Source organism: Pomacea canaliculata, linkage group LG5 (assembly GCF_003073045.1).
Source record: "Pomacea canaliculata isolate SZHN2017 linkage group LG5, ASM307304v1, whole genome shotgun sequence".
Lineage (NCBI taxonomy): Eukaryota > Metazoa > Mollusca > Gastropoda > Architaenioglossa > Ampullariidae > Pomacea > Pomacea canaliculata.
In genome coordinates this window covers 31,122,526-31,135,206 of record NC_037594.1, presented here as the reverse complement: position 1 = coordinate 31,135,206, position 12,681 = coordinate 31,122,526, and positions in this window count along the sequence as shown.

Genomic DNA, 12,681 nt, shown 5'->3' with positions numbered 1-12,681 from the left:
CTATTCACTTACCCGACGTAGAGGTGTTATCTAGGATGAGTTCAAAGTAACAAGGACTGAAGTGATGAAAATGGGAGGGGTAGGAGAGGGGGTGAGGGCGTTGGAGTTGGGAAGGTTTGCCAGCAGTCCAAAGTTGACTTTCTTTCATATAGAACATCAAAAAGATTTACTGGACAGGTGATAGCAAGGCTTGTAATTACAGAAAACGCGGGAAAGAAGCCTGAACAGTCCACCTGGCATTTTACTGTAAGTGAAAACTTTGGGTTTTGATACAAAGATAACCAAAGAAACTCCATCGAGTGTTTTATTTTAAGTGTTAATGTTTACTTTTGTCTACTATTTCAGTAAGAGCAGGGAATCAATTTTCTTTCTACATTATACTTTTTATTGCGAGCATGGGAATCAAGCACAAAGACACAAAAAAGCTTTAATCAAAACAAAACTTGTTATTCCATGTCATAACAATACTCATTCATATCATAACAGTATACAATTTTTACTCATTCGTTATTCGAAGTATTTCGCCAGAAAAAAGGAAATTAGAGTATCTAAATGATAGGAAAATAAAACGCATCGCCTGTTGAAAAATAAATAACATTCGTTAGCAGAAGCTCACTTTTCTAAACCATGATTTGTCCATTCCGCTCCTCTTCTCATTTTGACTGCAAACGTGAACATGGCCACCATGAGTTGGTCAACGTGTGGTCGACCTGGAGGAACGAATATCGATAAGATCTCTCGTAGCAACACCCTTTGCCGCCTGCCCATAGAATTCATTGTCAACCGTGGACAGCGATCTTGGTCAGACATTTGTTGTATGAGTCCAAGCCCGTGACTAATTGGCAGTCACCAACCAAGGTGTGAACTTGTCGTCTATTCATCGCGGTGATTGATGTGGTGAAGGCCTAGTATGGTGGGCCAACGTTGAAAGGTTTTGGCGACGAAGGAGTAAAGGAGTCCGACAATGAAAGTATAATATGTGTATTGTATAAACATCAAATGATATACACGGGGAGACTATCGTGTAAACGAGAGACACTAGCGGTGTCGTGACAGAATGCAAGGCAGAAAAAGAAAATCACGCAAAACAAAACATCAAAACTATTAACAGTGAACTTTGACCTCATAAAGAGCTGGACAAAGGAAAGTTTTCAGTTGTGCGTGGATGAGAAGATGCGCCATTTCGCAGCAGACACAGTCAAAGACAGGTGCCCACGTCTTTTTCTCGTATTTGGGAAGAAGAAGTGTTTCCAAAATGCGATTTTTAACAAATGTAAAAACAAGAAAAACACCCAGTTAAATAATGTTCTGAGGGCAAAGACGACAAATTTGTCAAAGATAAACAGAGATGACTATCACGGAGGTTTCATCAACAACTATCCATAAATTCGTGTCAACAACAACAACAAATGAACATCCACTTCTGCCCTGTTGGTAGCCAAGTTAACACCGGTGAAGTCATTAAACAAACAAATAACGACCCAGAAAGTTCACGTCGAAATGAAAAACAAAAAGAAGGTCATATATAAGACAAGCAGCAGTTCAAGGTTCCCTTGCCCGGAAACTGAGTGCAGACGTCTCGTCACGCTTCAGCAGCCGTGTGGGTGTCTCTATTTCAGGTGAACTAGTCATTTTCGGGTATTTCCAAAGGGCTAACTGCTTAGGCCTGTGATATCAATCGCGATAAAAGAAAAAAAAATGCTAGCAGTATGAGGACCGCACTGAAAAAAAAAAAAAAGAAAAAAAAGCAAATACTGACAGTTTTTTTTTTTTACTGTAGTCATCATTATTTGAATTGATTCCTTTCCAGAAAACATTACATTCTCTCTCACTGAGTCCTCCAGAGAGAGAGAGAGAGTTTGAGAGACAGAGAGGCGTGGGGATAGGTTGTGAATGATGGTATACGTTTGTCTACTATTTTACCGGAGAATAAATACATCACAATGTAGACGTTATTAGAAATCCAAACAGTTCTATCACTCGCACAGCCCAAAGTGATGATCAGCACGTGCTCATTGTCGCGCGTCGCTTGCTCCTTGGAAAGTTTGTCGTCACTGGTGCTGACGTAAGATATGGCTATTACGTAAGAAGAACGGGTAATCCAGAGAGAGACAGGGACGACATATTGAAGGCCCGGGATCGGGTCGGCAGACAAAGAAAAGTTTCTGTATTGAGAAAAGCTGTTGTGCTCGGGATTTGCTGCGGTGCACGTGGGACGGGTACGAGCAACGGATCAGTTTTCTCCTGCGTTTTCTGTGTGTGACAGAATCAACGCGTCACGAACCGAATTGGGTGAGTAAATAGAGCTTTGCTGTCGCCTTGTCGCAGGCCGTTAGCTCGCTGATCAGTGCGCAGACATGATTTTTAAGTACTGGGGCTCTCCCATGCTGGTTTGTTTGTTTGTCTTTTCTTTTCTCTGCAATCTGTTTATTTTTATATCTTTTGAGGTCGGGCTCTGTGACCGCCAATGCATTTCAGTTTCCAGTGGTGTAGGAAGATGTTCGGCGTTGGGGGGGGCAAACTCCCTGCTGACAGTGAACGGCGTTCGCACTCGCACATTACGTAAAAAAGGATGGGGGGGGGTACTGCACGCACGCACGTACACAGTGGTAGCATCACAACACGCTGTTTATTGTTAAAAGGCAAAGCAGCATTGAATAAGAAAAAACAAATTAAAGAATGACTCTCCGGCTAACGCATTCACAAGAAATGTGATAAACGTTATAATCATATAAATCATATTAATCAAGGTTGGCAAGTCAGTGTGCCAAAAAACAGTGCGTCTTCGGTGATTTCTATTAATGAACTCCATTGCAATCTCGTCCAGATTAAGCAGATCAAACCCTCTCTTTAAATACATGGCATAATGAGACAGTTATTCAAGCGCGTTTGTGTCATGGAACTTCTCAGGTATGTTTTTGTTCGTTTTAAGGCAGAAAAACTGCGTTCTGCAACTAATTCGTTACTGGCTTTCTGTGTTCCCGATGGCCAGTGCGGCTCCTTTGGTTGTAAGCGATAGCAGATAATTTTAGGGTGACAGCGAGTGGGTGGAGGATGTTTTATGTTGGTCAAACGAAAACCGCCAAAGAAAAGGCGTCGCATTATGGGGCAGGGGGGGGAGGGAGACGACACTCGATGTACCGATGTACTGTCCGGCTGCTTTCTTCGCTCAGGCTTCAACACAGCCTGCAATTAGCATGGCAAACAATACCAACGGACTGTCCCCGATCTGATCGTCAGAGGTGTTCGAGCCTCCACTTGCCTCAGGGCCCGCTTTTGTGACGGTGATGACCGTCTCCTCTCTACGTTCTCCTACCTTTCTTCAGTTCTTTGCTCTTTGTGAGGAATTACGTCTCAAATATTTGGGGGGTTCAAAAGGATATTCCTGCCCCCCCCCCTATTTTCCTTGGGGGGGGGGGGCGGCTGCCCCTGCAGCCCCCCTGGTTCCTACGCCACTGGTTTCGTATTGTAACTTCGTGTGAGTGTTTTATGTCCACTGAAAAGTGATTGGGTTTGTTGCTCGCGTCGGGCGCGTGGAAGTTTGCCTGTGTGTGTGTGTGCGAGTGTGTCTGAGAGAAAGTCCTGCGACGCCCGATCGCGTCTCGCGACACTCATCCATAGTTGACATATTCACTTCGAGTGAAGAGGCGCACGAGACTGAATGTGCATAAACTTGATCAATAATATCCTTCACCTTGTCGTGCTCACCAACAAACAAACATGGAATTGCTGATGATGTTTTGTTCTTGCATGGGTACATTATATATTCCACTATCTGGACTATCAGGGAAACTGAGGACTTTCACCGCTCAAGAAATTATCCAGTAGAGAGGACTTACATCCCGATTTGTTTTGCCCAAGTTCAAACTTATCATTAAATATTTTTCTTGCTTATTCATCATCAAAAAACAAGCGTGTATCTTTTGTTACAGCATTATACTCGTAGGTTTTAACAGTTCCGTCCGCCAAAGTTTTCTTGCCACGTTTCTTCAGTGGCTGTGGGTTTTTCTCCATTGTAGACTGGTCACACAGGGAGAATCAACCTCTTGTTTGCACCACACTCTCTCCTCTCTACTCTCTCTGTGTGCATTCCACCCAAGTTATGCGTGCGACGTGCATGTAGGCTAGTGTCCATACTGTAGTATTATTATTTTATTTTCCAGTTGTTATGTATACTTTATTTTAAAATTCAGTTGTATTTGTGTTTGTGTCATTTCCGCTGTTCATCTTTTTCTCCTTTTTTTTCTTTATTTTATGGAGAATATACCTTCAATTGTCGGTCCTAACCCTGACAATAAGTTCAGTTGCAAGCCGTTTCAATTCAGGTTTCTAAATACCAACACCAAGTACTCGGCTGAGAAAGATGTTTTATTGCTCGGTTTATCTCCTGTGATCTCCACCCTGCCTCAGGACCAGGGTAGCAATTAGGGAAAACTGACCTCTGGTTCACCACCGGTACGCCCACCTTCCCTCGCACTGGCGAAACCATTTAAAAAATACGCCCACTTCGACATCGGCCTGCCTGCCTCCTCATCACAGCCAGAGACTTGAAAGCCAGCGGGAACTACTGCAAACATCCTTCTTCTGGATTGGTCCATTTTTTGATGACGTCAAACGGTTTGCTGTGCCTTCCCCGAGAACTCCACCCGTGTCCCCCATTGCACGCTGAGCAGTGACAGAGAAAGGTTCAAAGAGCAAGGCATTGAAGAAAGATAACTACTTTCTCCATACAAAACGAAGAAAATCAAAGACTTGTGTAAAAAAAAATTCATTAAGATGAGTAACCAGCAGCCAATCAAGGTCTGTGATGAAGCCTTCCTCCGCTGTGCGCCGTGGACACCAGTTACCTTTAGACTGCAACGGAACAGGGTCCTACAACCAAAGCCAGGCCAGAAAAGACGTTTTCGTGAAGCAATAAAGTGTTTGGAGGCTTTTGGTGTTCGCAGTGACATTGACTCTGTGTGCGCACATCTGAGAACTTTTAAAGGTTCTGAAATCGCCAAGAGAGTGTTCTGCAATATTCGTGAATTGCCACAACAAGAACCTTGCAGCTTACCTGCTGCTGTCGACCTTTCTGTTACCGTGGATACAAGAGACACCATGGCGCACCGAGCTAAAAGGCTCTTTAAGGACTTCCTACGTATCTTCCTTAGTCTCTGCCAGAACCTCATTGAAGATAATCAGTCTCTTGAGCAGAGACTGAAAGGCGCTTTCATTGATGTTTTCGAAGGACTGACAGATTCTAATTTCAGTCTTGAGCCTCACTGGAACAAAAAACGTATACACATGCAAAGCTCCATTTGCTATGCAATACATCTCGTCAATCGCTCCAACATAGAATTTCCAGAGTATTACAAAACGATGACCAGTAATCTGGCCTTCCTTGCTCCTAAAAAAAGGGGAATGTACCAGAGAGGAAATAAGTATACAGGAGACTATACAAATTGGTGTATACCTAAAACATTTAGCGGATTTGAATTGGACACCGAATCTGACACACCAAGGGATTGGGATGCCATGCAGAGAGAAAGGACAGCTTATTCTGAGAGGTCTACATTACTGTCTCCTGAAAAACATAAAAGATTTTCGGATTCGTCGTGTTCGGAGGAAGAAGGATCGTCCTTACGTAAGAGGAGTCGAACAGAGCGCTCAAACTCGACATCGCAGCAGTCTACACCACCTGACATTGTCGATGAATCTACTCCCTCCTCTAGGGCGTTATCACCATTAGAGAAAGAAGCATTTAATTCTCAAGGACTTGAGAGAAACAGAGAAAGTGGCAATATCGAGGAAGCAAACATGGCTACGGATACACCGCTGATCTGTCGTCGTCAGCCTTCCACCTCTCGTGAAAAGGAAGAACCGTCGACGTCTAGAGAAGCAGACGGCAGGGCCGTGGACTCAAACGACAGAACCGTTTCTTCTTTTGCAGAGGATAATGCTGAAATATTGAAAAGGCTATCGTCGACGACTGAAGTTTCCTGGTTTGTGAATGAATGTCTTAACGAACTGGCTCGTCAAAAATGCAAGAAGATGAGAGAGCTATATGGCCCAACTAACGATTTCACAAAATGACTTTAACAAAGTTTATAATGTAACGGATGACTTTGTGAGAAGTGCAATGTCAAAAAAACATTCTGTGAACCCGGCTACAGCTCGAGCAAATGGATTTTTACTCTGTAACAAAAATGGTAAACTTTATTCATTATTTTTTCGTGTAATTCAAAATTTGTAGAGGCCGTTTTTACTTAGACCTTTTTACTTCTTGATATATTTAGTACTGTTGTGGCTATTTCACAACTTTCAATTATTTTTCTAATATTCGATCTTGTTCAATAGTCTCTTGCATTAATCTCTCGTAAGCACTGATTTGTGCTCTGATCTTTCATTCTTTCTCTGCCTGTGTTTATTGTGTGCCTGTAACCCTGTCTTTATTTATCATATGCTTTTGTTTCTTTCCTTCTAAAATGAGGGTTCATGTAACGGACCAAAACACATTATAGCATCTCTTTAAAATGTGTATTCTTCTCTCGTTCTTTTTTCACACACACACGTAGAGTCTCCTGCAAAGGAACCGGTTAGCATAATGATAATGTATATAACTCACAATATTTTGCCATTTTTCGATATTTTGCAATTTTGTATACGGTGCTGGTGTAATAAGGTATTGACAAAATGCGTGAAGCTTTCCTGTTTGTTGATCACAAATAGAAGCTCAATCCACCATTTCAGTTGCCTGTAATGAGGTTTTCTTAACGGCACAAAAATTATCCATTGTGCAACCCAAAATTATGCTCAAATATGACTCAGTATTATCTACCACTGAAGCACATATTACCAATATAACCAGTTGATTTGTTTTATCTTTTAATCTAGGTGTCGTTTCGATACACCTATCTTGGTCTATTTAATATTTTAAGCTATCTACATTTTGATTACAATAAGAACAACTATCTACATGTTTAATAGCTGTTACCTAACAACCGTGTCTTTATTTAATCAGTTCTTCTAAATAGATTTTTCATGTTGTTAGCAATACTTTTGTTTTTTAGTTAAAATCCACAATTTATGATTTTTCTACTTAAACAAACTTTTTTCACGTCTCTTAGTAATTCGTCCTGCCAGGGATAACTACTGTGGAGGATGTAATGCCGAGTTCTATGATACCAGCGGTAAATGCATCCTTGACTTAATGATTAATAGTATAATATAATAATATGTTAATGATTTCTGATGATCTTGTGATGTTTTGAAAGTCCGATAAGGATAACACCATGTCTCTCTTGTCTAAAAGCCTCTGTTGAAACTTAAGTTGAGATGAATTTGTTTTAATTGCTTATTAAAAATACTACATACCACAAAGAGATCAAAGCGTTTCATTTGTGTGTGAGTTGGGGGGAGGAGGAGGAGAAGAAGAAGGAATGTCGTTGACAGTGGGGGTGTTTAACAGTGCTGATGCTGTGAGAAATGATTTAAATGGTGATGTAAATATTCTTTACGAGGTTTTCATCCTGTGTGTATTAAATGCACCTTTGTGGGCGCGCTGTACATACCTAGTCCAGCCCATCGCAGGTGCAGGAGGAGGGAGGGCTTCGTACTTCAACGAAAGCTTGGAGATGAAGATAAATCGTCTAAATATTCTGCCGACAAGAAGATCACAGCAATAAGTCCTGCAATGAAGTGTGTGTGTGTGTGTGCTTTCTTTCACTCAGACAAAAAAAGGAAGATGAGATGTTATTGTTATTGAGATGTTTCGGGCTATTCACGCCCAAGAAAACACTGAAGGATATAATCTTCACTGACCAAAAAGTACACGTGTGTGTCTATCGATAAACACATAACACTGGAAACACTCAAAAAAAACAACAACAAAGGGATATAAATGCAGAGACGCATTAACATTTTACAAAGTCTGACTTGGTTGCACACTATGAACACCAGTTACTTATGTTCACACTAATACTCTGTGTTGCTCATCCGAGAACCTTCAAAGGTTTATACATCTCTTTGAAATCCATTGTTTGATCTTCGTAATTGACAAGAATGTGAACTTGTTGACCTTGCAGCCCACTACAATGAGACTAAACAAACAAAGAAACTAAATCAACAACAGCTGTGAGTCTGTGACTACCGGTCAGAAAAATATTGACGCACGGCAAAGATGGGGCACCAAGAGGGATTTTTTTTTTATATAATTTTCCCCATCATCTTTCTCCATCTAGACAACTCATTCTACAGATATACAACTCTTTTCATAGCCAAACAATTCATTTCATCACGGACGTATTCGTGATTTCATAACTATAGAATACATTCTATAGCTCAACAATTTATTCTATAATTTTATAATTAGACGGAAATTTATTTTTTTTAATAAAAACCTCTTATGGGCCCCACAATAGTGTATTTTTAGCAGGTGGGTCATTCTCCGTGAGGAAAGTGCCGTGTGCACAAGATAATGGGTCGTTTTCACTCACGTGATACACACGTTAGCAACGAGGCACTGTCCGCCATCTTCCTTCCCTAACGCTTCGCGTTTCTTCAGCGGCTCTATATCGGCTTGTGTCACGACACCGCTAGCGTCTCTCGAGCACACCAGCGGAGTCGGACAATTGCGTGCTCTTTCACTCAAATAAACAAAACGATTTTGCCTATACGCGTCTGCCTATGTTTATTGATAAAAAAAAAATAAATAAATAAAAAACCCTATGAAAACACAGTCACTATAACAATGGCTCTTCCTTTCGTCAAACACATTTACCAAGTCCACCGAACTCCTTGCACACTATTAAAACTCACTGTCTTGGCAATGTCTCCTCTAACACAATCACACAAATTCCTGTATCTATTACTATTCAAACTCACTGTCTTGGCAATGGTTCTTCTAACACAATCACAAAAATCCACGGAATCTTCTACACATTATGAAGCACGCTGTCTTGGCAATGGCTCTTCTAGCACAATCACAAAAATCCACGGAATCTACTATTAAAACTCACTGTCTTGGCAATCACACTTCGACTAACACAACCTCCAAACTAAAATGTACTCGATCTCTTACACACTAGTGAGACACACTGTCTAGCAAATGGCTCTCTACTCTTAAACAAGCGTCCACCTCTCTCGGAATCCTTTTCTCTTCTCCCTATTAAAACACACTGTCCCGGCAGTGGCTTCTCCCTTCAATAAGAAACACAATCCTCCTCCCCTTCATTAAGTGTCCAGTTTCACCTCCTCTCACTCATTGCTTGCTACCCCAATCTCTCCCTCTCCAGTCACACCTTTTCTTTCTTTCTTCTTTAACATCAAACAAGAACTTTTGCACATTCAAATGCATATTTATTAATTCTTTTCAGAAAATGTTTGTGTCTGCTGACAGAACATAACATAAAAAAATCATTACAGGGTAAGAAGGAACATATCAAAATCCCAATCTAAATAACATCACTGATATGGATTACTAAGAACTATTGGTTAGGTAATCTAAAATCCACAAAGAAGCTCTGGCATCAATATTGCTCTGAATTAGCTTCTGAGGAAGCAAACGGCATTTGCATTCAAATGACAATAACATTTGATTCAATTATACATGTTTGAGTAGCCTGTTAATAAGCAAAAAATATTAACAATATTCTGTCAACAGCAAATATTTTGATCAACATCATACAAAGCATGACATCTCCAGCAAAGAACAAATTCTATATTGTTCACAGTTTCACATCAACTTACCAAGTAACTTATCTGATCAGTTGGATATCATCATGCTATTATAAATAAAGTGCGAAAGAACACGAAGTACAGTAAGGTAATTGTGCATTTTATATCTGAGAATAACTTCTCTGGTAATGTAAACATATACAGATTGCAAGCATGCATTCTGAAAATAAATGCTGATTTCAAACTAAAAAATTGCACTATAGCTACTCAATAGGCACTGTGGATTTATGTAAATTTACAATGCAGCAACAAAGGCCGAACTATTTTGTCTATGACTGGATTATCATCACCAGGCTTTGTTGCCATCAGGTCAATAGGCACTTTAGACTGCAAAATTCCAAACTTTCTGCGAACAAAGCCTATAACTCTCTCAACATGAATTCGTACAGAGGCTATTTTTCTCGAATTTTCAACTTGTAGTGGGTGAAGTTGCTTTTTCCCATGGGTAAAATCTGAATTATTAATTTAGCTTGATAAAAAAGAACTTCATCTTCAATGTTGAAACCTCTGTCGGCCATAATTATATCTCCTGGTAACAAGTTGGACAACAAAGAAGTATTTTCAATGATGTGTTTGTCTGAAGCCCTGCCACCAAATGCATCTGAAATGTAGCTGATTGAACCTTGTGGCGTGATCCCAATCAGATATTTGGCAGAATGATATTTTTTATAGTTGGAATAAACTTGGATCTGATTGGTTTGGCCCGATGGTTTCTGTGCTTCAAGTTCAAAACAGTCAACAATAACAGCAACTTTATCTTTAAAGTTTTCTCTAAAGCACATAGGCATAGACAGTTTCAGAGCTTCTCTTGAAGGCCAGTGCAACAAAAAAGACAACCGTGCTACAAGTACATCAAGAGTTCTATGAAAACTCCTTTGCACAGTTGACACGGATACTTTCAGCTGATACCCTATATCCTGGAATTGGTAGTCCAGTCTGATCTTAATTAAACACAGCAAAAACTCTTGCTCTTTGGACAGTGACTGTGTTTGATTAGACATGTATGGCTCTACCGTTCTGAAAATAAGGTCCATTACTGCCAATGAAGGAAGTCCTGTGTAGAATGGAACTTTAGCTTCATCTTCAACATACACCTGTCTTTCATAAATAGAACAATGTTGTCTGTTTTTAACTGAATCAAGAAGTCTGGTCTCAGAGTCCTGCATGATAGCATCTATATTTAGTCCAGTCAAATCTGTTTGAGTGTTCTGATCATTTGAACATGAATCTTCTATGCCACCATGTAAACTTTCTTTGCAAGCACTTGAGCAACCAAAATCTGTTTGAGTGTTCTTATCATTTGAACAGGAATCTTCTATGTCACCATGTAAACTTTCTTCGCAAGCACTTGAGCAACCAAAATCACTTTCACATAATTTTTCTTCCTGGCTTGTGTCACTGCTGATTGATTTTCCATTCTTGCTTGCAGTATGTAGAGTAGGGACGGATGCATTACTTCTTTTGCGAGACACAAGCCTCAAATACCTGTTTTTTTAAGTCTCAGCTTCTGAGCAAGTACTTGATCGCTCATGTCCCAAGTGTAGAGTGGGAAGCCAGGAAGGGCTGTTCCGGAAATTCACATATGCTGGCTTTCCTAGACACAAGAATAAAACAACCCATGAATTACATCTTTGTGATATTAACTACAAAAAAATAATAATAATCAGCACTGAAACAAAATAAACCAAATACACGTCTAAAAAGAAAAATAATGGAGTAGAAATAACATTTTTTATCCTCTCTCTCTATAGCTATAGTTTATTAGTCGTGGTCATGCATAATTCAAGTCTTGTTTTGATGTTCACTCAAATCACGTGAACTGTCACCAACCTACAATGAAGAAAATATTTATCACAATGTGTACAACATGCAGAACAACGTTAAATACTTTAGCAATTTGGAAAGCGTCTGGTTTCTTACCGCCAACAAAGTGTTTCGAACAGATAAGTATTTTGTTCCACTTCTCTTCTGTTGTAATATCCTCTCGGTAAAGCAGACGACGTCGTTCTTCTGTAAGTTTTCTTGTTTCGTCGCCTTGGTTCAAAATAATTTTGGGTATCTTATGAAAAGATACATCTAGAGGAACATTTCGTTTACTGCAGGGCTTGTTTCCGCATCCTTTTATGCCGCAGACGACCATGATAACCGATCAGTTGCCAGCAAGCTTCAGTAACCACTGCTTTAAGAGGGGAGGAAAAATGGCCGCTGAAGCAGCTCGCAAAAACTGATGACGTCACGTGAAAACCACCCATTAGCTGGACTATATATACGCAGCTGACTGCCGACACTTACTTATTCCAGTGTCTAGGTGTCACTGCAGCAGTCGTTGAAGATTCTGCTTCTGTTTTGTCTTATCGGCGTCTGCTCGTGCGCTCTCCTGAGTGCAACAGGTAAGCAGAATGCAGACAGGAAAGATGAAAAAAAAATCCCTTTGATGTTGTGGCACCCGGCCCCCGATCTCGGAGGTGTTGGGACCGTAAAAGTCTGCCGCGTCCAGGCAGTTACCTCCCCATTGTGCAAATCTCTCCATCAGCTGATAGGCCGCCTCGTCCTGCAGGTTGTCTTTGAGAAAGTCAGCCGTCTGCAAACACAATGACAGCTACAGTGCTGAGGTCACGTCAGGTCATCGTGCTGTCTTGTCTTACCTTATGGCCACACACACGGACACGGTGACACACACACACACGGACACGGAGACACACACACGGACATATACACACACGCAGACACACACACGGACACGGAGGCACGGACACACACACACACACACACACCTACACACACACGGACATATACACACACGCAGACACACACACACGGACACGGAGGCACACACCCACACACACACGGACATATACACACACGCAGACACACACACGGACACGGAGGCACGGACACACACCCCCCACACACACACACAGACACATGTACTTACACGTGATCGGCCAAAGGTCAACGTTCCCA